Raw genomic sequence first — 12,051 nt, 5'->3', positions numbered from 1 at the left:
ACATTTATTGCCATTTTCCATATTTATCGCTCATCATTCATTCTTCACCCTCTGAGCGGGTTTGTCAAGTATACTGTTCAGTGTATTCGTTAGCCATGCTTTTAGTAGTTTTCTTACCGCTGGTGGTGCTTCTTCCGTTATGGACGTAGAGGCTCCCTTTCCATGAGAAGCGGTAACGCTGCCAGGAGGGGGGCGGGTGAATCACTTCGCCTAGGTGAGGTGCTTGGTGTCACGTTCTCCTCGTCCTCTCCTTGAGTTTCATTGATTGTGTTAGGAGATTAGTAGTAAGGCCTGCCACTGCTTTTTATCTTTCTTCTCCATTTCCTTCCATTTTAGATTATGCAAGTAGGGGAAAGAAAGTCCTGTATTTTGCTATTGGTGTGTTTTTGTAGATCTAGAAAGACTATGATTTTGACTAGAAATTCCCCATAGACGGCGCCAATTTTGTTTGACATAAAAGTATAGCACTCTTTGTTAAACTAATCAAAGATAAATAAGGTGAAAGGTGATTCCTAGTCAAGCATAATAATTCGTAAATCTAGCTAAGTGTTTAAATGGTATCGTCTACTTAACGCGCGAAATCGGTTATCAGATTATTAAATGCACGCTTTTTAAAATAAATGCGCGAGTCGACATCGCAACAACAACCAATGAGCAACACGCTCCGCCTCCCTCGACAGGTATCACTCAATCTGTTAATGATGTAGGTAATGACGCCCTTGCTGCCATCCTAAGAAAAATGGAGGAGATAGAGAACGAGAACAAAGCACTCCGCGACTGATCGATGCCAACTCCGCACTACTAATAAGTAGCAAGAGAGGGTCGCAATAGCTTTTACCCGATTTGGGTCGGGATCGAATCCATAATGAGCTAGGATTGGAATCGAGTATCTATCTAGTTTAGGATTGCGTATGTATTCTTAATTACACTTCTCATCATTTTTGGGGTTTTCTTTATAATTCTACTTTTAACAAACTACAAATTGTAAATTAAGCTAAGAGTCAAAATGCTACGAGTTGTTCAAATAGGTTTAAAAAGCACTAGGGTAGTGACTACCGCCTAGGTGGTCAATTAACGGGTACTTGAATCTAAGGCACATTTGATATATTTGGGGAGTATGTTATAACCGTTGCACTACTTTACCCACTCTACACCTCTCGGTGATTCGAGTGATTTTGCCCGAATTGGCTTTCTCAAGACCAATTGGGTATGCCAATTTGCACCAGCAACTTAGGGTTCAATTTGGGTATTACTCTCTCGAGGTTTAACCCTTTAATTAGGGCTATCAATCTCTTGAGTACGCCCCAATTCATTGTTGGACCAATTTCGGAGACTTAGGCTCTCTTTCTCAAGAAGAGCTCAACCCAACTCAACACAAACTAGTGTTTGCAACCACTAATTCAGAAATTAACCACGAAATTGGCCCAAATAACAAACACCCATAGTCAATTTAGCCTTAAATTACAAGACCCATCAATTTCCTACACTAGGGTTGAGCCACAACCCTAGCTATGGGGTTTAGCTACTCATATTAGAAGAAGAAAATCAAGAAATAGAAGAAGATAAACACATATTAATTAATTGCTAAGCTAAATACAAAGATTCAATGATGAAAAGTAAGTAAAAATGCCCAAAATGGCTAAGAAAAGTCGACCCACGGGCGCAGCTGATGTAATACAATATATGATACCCTAAAAATGGAAAAAAGAATCTATTTATACTAAGCTGAAAAATCTGGACAAAATTGCCCCTGCGGGGTTAGTGCGGACCGCACAAATTGGACCGCGGTCCGCACTGGGCTTTGGCCTTCAAAATTGATCACTCTGAACTTGGGCTCTGCGGACCGCACACAATGGAACGCGGCCGCGGAGGCTTCTAGCGCGGTCCGCACAAAGTTGACCGCGGAGGCTCAAAACTTGAAAAATCATCCTCTCTAAATCATGGCACCGCGGACCCCAGAGAATGGACTGCGGCCACGTTGCCTTCAGTGCGGACAACACAAAATGGTATGAAGCCGCACTACCTTGAAGCCTGAAATTCAACTCTCTGAATCTCCCAGTGCGGACCGCACAAAGTGGTGTGCGGCCGCACTGGGCCTGTTCTGCATGAGATTGCTTTGTTTTTGGCACTTGTGCAAGTTTCACTCCTTTTGAGCCGATCTTTGACATTTTGTCACTTTGTTGATCAAACCTGCAATCAAGCACAACTTGTGAGCCTTTTGGGACTATTTTGTATGAATATTTGACCAAAGCATAAGCAAGAAGGAGTATAAATTGCGTCAAAATCCCTAGTTATCAACTCCCCCAAACTTAAGCTTTTGCTTGTCCTCAAGCAAACAAAATAAGACCCACCCCTTAAGGAAAAATCCAAGAAATTTTCAGCTGTCCTAAAGCAACCTCAACTAGCATCAATTGGGACTAACAATTGCCCTCAATACAAATGAATCATTAACAACATTTACTCTTTGAACAACCATGGATCAAGTGCGACACAAGAGCATCAAGAGTTGACTCAACACATCAAAGAACTCTTTCAATTACTTTGGTCATTGTGGAACCCAAACTCACACATCCTCAACTCTCCCTAAACAAACCTCACCTTTAGAATAGTGGCACTCAGAACGAGGATAATGGGAATTCACTCATCTCTCTCAAGAAAAAGTCACAAGTCCGGCTCTAGGTACCATATGCTTGCCCCTTATGTGAGTATCCACTAATGTAAGCTTCATTTAACTCAAGATCATATAGGGCTTTTGTGGAGACATTGCGAAGGTTTTTGGTATAGGGTAGGAAATGTTTTGGTCTAAGTAGGTTCCATCTTCCTTTAAGCACTTCTTTTGATTCATTTGGCATCCATTCACTTGACTCTTTGAGTCATTTCACTTCTTTTTAAGGGGTTAGAGAGACACAATGTCACTCTTTCTTATGCGTTTAAAACCTTTTCTCCTTTTTTCAACTTTCCACACCTTTCATACTTTGCTTTTATTTGAATCCCTTTTCATTCTTTTTCACATTGAACTTTCTTTTTGTCTTTTTGCTTTTCTTTCTTTTTCATCGCCTTTCCTTTTCTTCATTTTTGTGCCTTTTTACCACTTTGTTGCAATCCTCGTCTCTTCCCCAAACTTATACTTTTGCCATGTGCTAAAGGAATGATTGGGTGCCAAGAGAGGGTATCTTTTAGAACGGGTATAGGCTTGTATTATGGTTCATGAAAGAAAAAGGTCTAAGGCTCAAAAGGGTTAACTAGGGATCATATCACCGGTGGGTTATGGAATTGTTCAAACTATCATTTGGATCAAGGAGAGCCTATAATCATGTCTCAAGCCAAAATTCACCTAGTATTTCACCTCAACAACATTCAGGGCAAGTTCTAGACCAATGGCTCGGGACTTGGACTTCAATTCAATTACTCACCACACAAGCTAAAGGATTGCTAAAGACATAGAGTCGGGGGCCCACATCGACCTTAGATAAGATTTAAGCTCACAATGGTCCCGAAAAACCACTTGATGATTATCGGCCAACACAAGAGTCTCAAGGTCACAACTTTCACCATCTTAAACACAACAAATTGTTTTTGACCATAAGATCAAAGGCAAATGTGCTAGGCCCAAGTGAAGCTTTGCTTGAGGCACCCTTAACTACTAACTACTAAAAACAAAAAGAAAAATGGACTCAAACCCTTAAGAAGGTTGTCACGCCATCTATCATTGGGAAGAGCCACCCGGTTCACACAACACTCCACCTTTGGAAAGAACCGTGGCAGTAAGAAAACCAAAGGCTTATTGCAAATTTCAAAACAAGAAGCTACAAATCACAAATAAGAAGCTAAAAACAAAGAAAAATTGGAATATGAATAAATATTTACAAGAGGGGATTTGAATATACAATGGATGGGATGAATATATACAATGTGATGTAACTTTATATACAGAACCAAAGTGAAATAAAAATATGATAAATGTAATGAAATATTAAAATTATATACAGACCAAAGACAAAAAGATAAAGAAAGCATAAAAAAGTATCAAAAATATATACATTCATCCGAATGTATCCACGAAGCAAAAAGTAGGGCCTACCCCTTCAAATGAAAGTTGGCATTGTCCCCAATGTCAACTAGTCTAAACAAAGCAACAAAAAGAGAGAGGGAAAGGACATAGAGGACTCCCTAAGGCATGTCTGTCTGCATAGGGTCATGTGTGGTCCCTGGGTCCTCTGTGTGCTCGGGAACCTTAGACTGGTCCCCTGTGGCCTGCTGCTCTGCTACTGGGACCTGGGCATGGACCTGGACAGGTTCTGGAACTGGTACACCCTATGGCTGACTGGAGGAAGTCTCCGGTGGGTCCGCCAACTGGATGATAGCATCATCAGCTCTAGGAATCATCCTCCTCCTCTTGGGAGGCCTCTGAGACTGCTCCGGCTCTGGCTGAACTGCTGGGGCTAGGTCCTGGAGCAATAAATCTAAAGGCAGGCTATCTGCCTTCAGTCTGTCTACATCTACTCTCAACTCCTTCACGGACTCTTTGGAGGCCCGTGTCTTCCTCAGCTTCTTATGCTCCCTATCAAGCTCCTTGAGAGCCTTGCTATGTGAATCAACTGCCTGAGCAAGCTTCTTCTGGTTGTCAAGGATTTTCTTCTGATTTTCTAGCATCTCCTTAAGAGCATCCTCTATGGACTGTGGAATCTGTGGAGCTGGAGGAGCTGACTAAGCCTCAACAACAGTGGTGAGTGGGGACAACTTGGATGAGGCAGTCTGCATCCAGTTGTTTAGGCTAAGAAGCACCTGGCTCAGTCGGTGAGCAGTAATAGGATGGGCCAGGGAAGATGGAATCTCTGGCCTGCTGATGTGGATGGACCGGGAGGGATATCTGTGGAAGTGGAGGTAGGCTCAGCAGGTGCCACTACCACAACTGGCTCTTCAGACTGGCTAGTGGAAGCAGTAGCTGTACCTTTGAAACTCTTGCTCTTGGGGTTATCATCTCCCTGCATGCTGTACTAGGAGAAGGGGGCCTTCGCTTTGACTCTGACGTCGTAGGGCTTGTTGTCCACCTTCAAATCTCGAAAGTACATAGTGAGGGTGCTGGGGAAAGGATAGTTCCGGTCATGCTCCACACCCACAACAAAAATGATTCTGGACATCACATTCCCCACGTTGATGGGGTACCCTGCCATGATAGAAGCCATTAACACAGCCCGGTAAAGAGGAAGAGTGTTGTCATGCGTCGTGGGGTCCAACCGGCTACACACAAAAGTCTCCCATCCCCGTGCTTCAAAATTTAAAGTCCGTCTCAAGATCTTGACTCCAGCAGTCAACCAGTCAGGGGTGGTACCTAGGATTTCCAGGTATTGTGCTAGCCAGGGACGAACCTCCTCGCCCATCTCCAACTTCTCCATGTATAAGGTTTCATCCTCCTCATTGAAGCCAAGGTATTCGTTTAGGTACTTCCCTTCAAATAACACTGTCTGATTTCGAACCTTGGTCACTTTGGAGTCCTTTTTGATGTGGGCTACATTGCAGTAAAACTCTTTGACCATGTGTTCGTTGGCATCCATACACTCCTCCAGAAAATGTTCCCAGCCCACTCTAGTTCTAAATTGTCTTTGCACATTGGGGTTGTGGGGTAATAGGTCTCTATCAATGAAGCTCCTCTCCGGGATCAACTTTCTCACCGGCCACCACTCCCTAAATTTGTGGTACGCCACCTCACTCACGAACCTATCTCGCCAAACCTCCGGCCTCCTTGTTCTATCAACACCCCCAACCCTTGGTTCTCCTCCTTCTGCAACTTCCTCATCTTCCCCAACTTCCTCCTCCGCACCTACTGCACCACCCCCTCCGGATAAAGAAGTTGTGGGAGAGGTGGAGTATCCTTCACTACCCGCTGCTGAGCCCTTATACGACCCAGAAGAAACATGTGTTGGTGCTTGGGCAGTGGTTGATGGTGGAGGAGGAGTATCTGTCAGCCTGAATCTCTCCGACCAGTCGTCAACATATTCTGGCACGGAGTCTGAAGAAATGTGAAGCAGCTCTGTCAGTAGCTTTGACTAGCTTTCTTGTCCTTTTAATGTTTTCCCGGGCCTGGGGAGTGAGTTTTATCATTTTTCTTGCCCTTGCCCCTCGGGAGGATTCACCTTTGCCCGGTTGTTTTGAGCCTTTTCCTCGTTGTCTCACCATTGTCTGCAAACACAGTTCAAATAACTTGTTAGTATCAGTGGTCTTAGATAAAATAGTGTTGCAGAATTAGAACAAAAAATGTTGCATACATGTTGCAGAAGTTACCCAGCGCGGACCGCACAAAACCAACTGCGACCGCATTGAGGCCACCGCGGACCGCACAGAAACGACCGCGGTCCGCACAGAGGTGGGGCTCAGACTACCCACTCTCTGTATCTAGGCAGTGCGGACCGCACAAAATGGACCGCGGCCGCACTGCCTGAAGTTCAGCATCAGAAGGTTATTAGTGCGGTCCGCACAAAATGGTAGTGCGGACCGCACTGGGGCACCGCGGACCGCACTAAAACGACCGCGGTCCGCACTAAGTGTCCAGTTTTGGCACTAAATTAGGGTTTCCAGCTTTTTGATTTTAAGCACAATTGATCACCTAAGTAATGTTCCTATATCATTTCCAAGTTCATTAAACTAACAAAGTCCACATGAATCAAAATTTAAACTAGCCTAACCTAGAAATTTAAGAAAATACGGGAGGGAGAAGAACTAAAATCTAAGAACAACAAAAATTAATGAAATTAAACAGGTAAAAGGAAGATTATGGTACCAGATAGTGAGATGAAGTGAAGCAAATAAGTTCCAACAATTAATTACGAGCAAGCAAAGGGGATGAACAGTGTTTTCTTAGGTCTGAGAGGCAAAAGTGCGAAAAGAGTAAAAGGAGGCCCTCACGGGCTATTTATAGAAAAACCTTGGGGCCCATTCTCACCTACCAGTGCGGGCCGCACAAAATGGACCGCGGTTCGCACTGGGCTGTTTTGTTGAAGCCCAACTTAGTAACCTACCGCGGTCCGCACAAAATGGATCGCGGCGGCAGTGGTCCACCGCGGACGGCACAAAATCAACTGCGGCCGCGGTGGCAAACTTCAGAGAGTTAAATCCTTCACCCTCTGCCAGTGCGGCCGCACTGGCAACTTCAGAGACCTGTGCATTTTTTTAATTATGTCCTGCACTGCATCAACTCAATCCCGTAACATCTCACAACCAGTTAGCTCAAAAATCAATCCTATACTACAAAGAAAATCAAATAAAAACAAGAAGAAAAACACATGGGTTGCCTCCCAAGAAGCGCCTGATTTAACGTCGCGGCACGACACATGCTACCATCCAATCATTTGAAATGAACAACAGCCACCACATGGCTATCATCAAACTTTCCCAAATAGTGTTTGACTCTATGCCCATTCACTCTAAAAACTTCCCCACTTTTGTTCTTCAAGTCAAGAGCACCAAACGGGGTCACACACACTACTTCAAATGGTCCACTCCACTTTGATTTCAGCTTTCCTGGGAACAACCTTACACAAGAATTCAATAAGAGCACCAAATCTCCCACCTTGAACTCCTTGCCCCGAGTGTATTTGTCATGAAGATATTTCATTTTATCCTTATATAGGGACTAACTAGAGTAGGCATGGAACCTAAATTCATCAAGCTCATTGAGTTGCTCCACCCGAAGATTAGCAGCTATATCCCAATCAAGATTCAACTTCTTCAAGGCCCGCATGGCCTTATGTTCCAACTCCACTGGTAAATGACATGCTTTTTCGAACACCAACCGGTACGGCGACATACCAATTGGGGTCTTGTAAGTGGTCCGGTAAGCCCATAGAGCATCATCTAACTTTTTAGACCAATCGGTCCTATTGGCATTGACAGTTGGACAAAATGCTCTTGATCTCCCTGTTAGACACTTCAACCTGGCCACTTGCTTGAGGATGATAAGGCGTAGACACTTTGTGGTTGACACCATACTTGGAAAGCAAGGCATCAAAAGCTCTATTACAAAAATGCGATCCTCCAGCACTAATAATTGCCCGAGGCGTACCAAACCTTGTGAAAATGCTCTTCTTCAAAAATGCCACCACACTCCTAGCTTCATTGTTGGGCAAGGCCACGGCCTCAACCCATTTTGACACATAATCAACCGCTACAAGAATGTAAGTGTTCCCACACGAGCTTACAAAAGGGCCCATAAAACCGATACCCCATACATCAAAGATATCAACTTCAATAATGGTGTTTAGAGGCATCTCATCTTTCTTGGAAATCCCGCCCGCTCGTTGACATTGATCATACCTTTTTACTAGATCACTTGCATCTTTGAACAAGGTTGGCCAATAAAAACCACAACTCAGAACTTTCGAAGCTGTCCTCGCCCCTCCATGATGGCCACCGTAAGGGGAGGAATGACAAGCCTCTAGGATGCTAAATTGCTCCTCCTCAAGTACACACGTCCGGATCACTCCGTCGGTGCAAATCTTGAATAAGTATGGCTCGTCCCAATAGAAGTCCAGACTATCCCGTTTGAGCTTCTTCCTTTGGTTAGAAGAGAGCTCACACGTGATGATGCCAGTCACAAGGAAATTAGCAATGTCCGTAAACCATGGCATATCATACATCGACACAGAAAGTAGTTGCTCATCGGGGAATGTATCATTGATCTCTAGGCCATCACACGGCCTTCCTTCCTCCTCCAAGCGGGACAAATGATCCGCCACTTGGTTTTCACTACCTTTCCGGTCCAGTATCTCCAAATCAAACTCCTGAAGTAGTAACACCCGTCGCATCAACCTTGCCTTGGAGTCTTTCTTTGTCATCAAATATCTAAGAGTTGCATGATCAGTGTGCACTATGACTTTGGCTCCCATAAAATATGGCCGAAATTTTTCCATGGCGAACACAATAGCCAACAATTCCCTCTCCGTCACCGTGTAGTTCCTTTGAGCTTCATTCACAGTCTTGCTTGCATAGTACACTGGATGAAACATTTTGTTCACTCTTTGACCCAACACTGCCCCAACCACAACATCACTTGCGTCGCACATGAGCTCGAAAGGCAAGCTCCAATTGGGTGCGGTAATGATCGGGGTGGTGGTCAACTTATGCTTAAGAAGTTCAAAGACTTCCATACATTTCTCATCAAACACAAACTTTGTATCCTTTTCTAGCAACTTGCAAAGGGAATTCACTACCTTCGAAAAGTCCTTGATGAATCGCCGGTAGAACCCCGCATGACCAAGAAAAATCCTCACCCCCTTGACATAAGTGGGGGGAGGAAGCCTTGAAATCACCTCTATCTTTGCTTTGTCTACTTCAATCCCATGCTTTGAAATTTTTGGCCCAACAGTATGCATTCTTCAACCATGAAGTGACATTTTTCCCAATTTAGCACAAGATTGGTGTCTTCACACCGGGCCAAAACTCTATCCAGATTTCCCAAACACTCTTCGAATGAATCACCAACCACACTAAAATCATCCATAAAGACCTCCAAAATATCTTCCACCATATCGGTGAAAATAGCCATCATGCATCGTCGGAAGGTCGCCGGAGCATTGCACAACCCGAACGTCATCCGAGAGAAAGCAAATGTGCCATATGGGCAAGTGAATGTGGTCTTCACTTGGTCCTCCTGAGCGATGAAGATTTGATTATATCCCGAATATCTATCCAAAAAGCAATAAAAGGCACGCCCCGCAAGGCGATCAAGCATTTGGTCAAGGAATGGCAACGGGAAGTGATCCTTGCGGGTCACCTTGTTGAGCTTCCGGTAGTCCATGCAAACCCTCCACCTGGTAATTGTCCGAGTGGGAATAAGTTCATTGTTGTCATTTTTCACCACAGTCATTCCACCCTTCTTCGGCACACATTGCACTGGAGAAGTCCATGAGCTATCGGAGATTGGATACACCACGCCTGCATCTAGCCACTTGATCACTTCTTTTTTTACCACTTATTGCATTGCCTCATTGAGCCTCCTTTGATGTTCCAAGGAGGGTTTTGCATCATCCTCCCGAATAATCTTGTGCATGCAAAATGCAGGGCTTATTCCCCGAATATCGGCCAAAGTCCATCTAATTGCCCTTTTTCGCCTTTGAAGCACCGCAAAGTGGCCTCAACCTGCATGTTAGTAAGGCAAGAAGAAAGAATAACTGGTAAAGTTGAATTAGAGCCCAAGAATTCATACCTGAGGTGTGGAAGTAGTGGCTTCAACTCCAACACCAAGGGTTCCTCAATTGAAGGTTTTGTTGGTGGAGTTTTCCGGTTTTCAAGATCCAAAGACAATTTTCTAGGCTCATAGGAATAAGACCCATCCCATGTAAGGCATTGACACGCTCCACTCTGCTTGCATCATCATTGTCATCAAGATTTAATAGCACGACCTCAAGGGGATCCTCCACATTGATCATAGCACTGGTGTCACCCACAATCACAGATGTGACAAGGTCTACAAATGAGCACACCTCGGTGCTATTGGGTTGCTTCATAGACTTGCACACATGAAAGACAACCTTTACATCACCCACCTTGAAAGTGAGTTCCCCTGCTTCCACATCTACTAGAGCCTTCCCTGTAGCAAGGAAAGGTCTCCCTAATATGATCGGGACCTCATAGTCGACTTCACAATCCAAAATCACAAAATCCGCAGGATAAATTTGTCCACCCGAACAAGCACATCATATACTATACCCAATGGTCGCTTCATTGATCTATCCGTTATTTGTAGTCGCATGGAAGTTGGCCTTGGTGGCCCAATACCCAGAGTCTTGAAAACCGGATAGGGCATCAAATTGATACTAGCCCCCAGGTCACACAAAGCTTTAGCAAAGTCCGCACTCCCAATGGTGCAAGGGATGGTGAAAGCACCGGGATCCTCAAGTTTCGGGGCCATTGAATGCACTATCGCACTAACTTGGTGAGTCATCTTTATAGTTTCACAATCCATAGAACGCTTCTTTGTGACCAAGTCTTTCATGAACTTTGCATAGCCCGGCATTTTTTCAAGAGCCTCTACCAAAGGCACATTAATTGACAAGCTCTTCATCATATCAATGAACTTTTTGAATTGATTATCATTTCTCTGCTTTGAGCCTTTGAGGATAGGGTGGAGGTGGCCTTGGCAAAGGAGCCCTTTCTTTTGGCACAACAGGCTCCAGCATGTCAATCACGCGTTCCTTAGACTGGTTCACGGCCTCTTGAGTTTCCACCTCGGTTTCATTAATGTCAATCCTCACTTCATTGTTCACATTGTCATCAACCACATCTTCAACTACCAAAGGAACCACATCTTCTTGCAACTCAACATCATCATCAACGACTTGCTTTTATTTCGAGGCATTCACATCACCGCCTCTCCCACTTCGTGTTGTAACCGCCATGACATGGTTGTTCCCACCCTTTAGGTTCACTACCGTATCACTTGGTAGAGCACCCTTCGGGCGAGTATTTAATGATTGAGAGATTTGGCCTAATTGCACCTCCAAATTTCTGATAGAGGTATTGTGGGAAGCCAACTGTGCATCCGAATCCGCATTCTTCTTCATCATTTTCGAACATCATTTCAATTCTACCCATATCATTACCCGAAGAACTAGGACCTTGAGAAGGGAAAGGGGGTGGATTGTTCGGTTGTTGGTACATTGGGGGCCTTTGAAAGCCTTTCCCCCGGTTTCCTTGGTTTCCATTATTCCATCCACCTTGATTATTGTTGCCACCCCAATTGTTGTTATTACCATTCCAATTCCCTTGGTTGCCTTGATTGTTGTTCTGATAGCCCCAGTTGCTGTTTTGGTTGTTGTTCCCCCAATTACCACTGTTTTGTTGTTGATTGCCCCAATTGCCTTGCGGTCTCCACAATTGTTGGTTTGAAGAGTTGCCCCGTTGGCCTTGAAAATTGTTCACATATTGTACATCTTCATTTTGCTCATCATAGCCATCATATTGAAACCCATCACTATCATCATCAAATTGCTCAGAATTCCCTTGGTTTTGTTGCCTTATTTGCCTTCTCTTGTTGACAAGCATATTAACACCCTC

Source organism: Nicotiana attenuata, chromosome 11, assembly GCF_001879085.1.
Source record: "Nicotiana attenuata strain UT chromosome 11, NIATTr2, whole genome shotgun sequence".
In the NCBI taxonomy this organism is placed as follows: domain Eukaryota; kingdom Viridiplantae; phylum Streptophyta; class Magnoliopsida; order Solanales; family Solanaceae; genus Nicotiana; species Nicotiana attenuata.
This window is presented reverse-complemented; position numbering follows the sequence as displayed.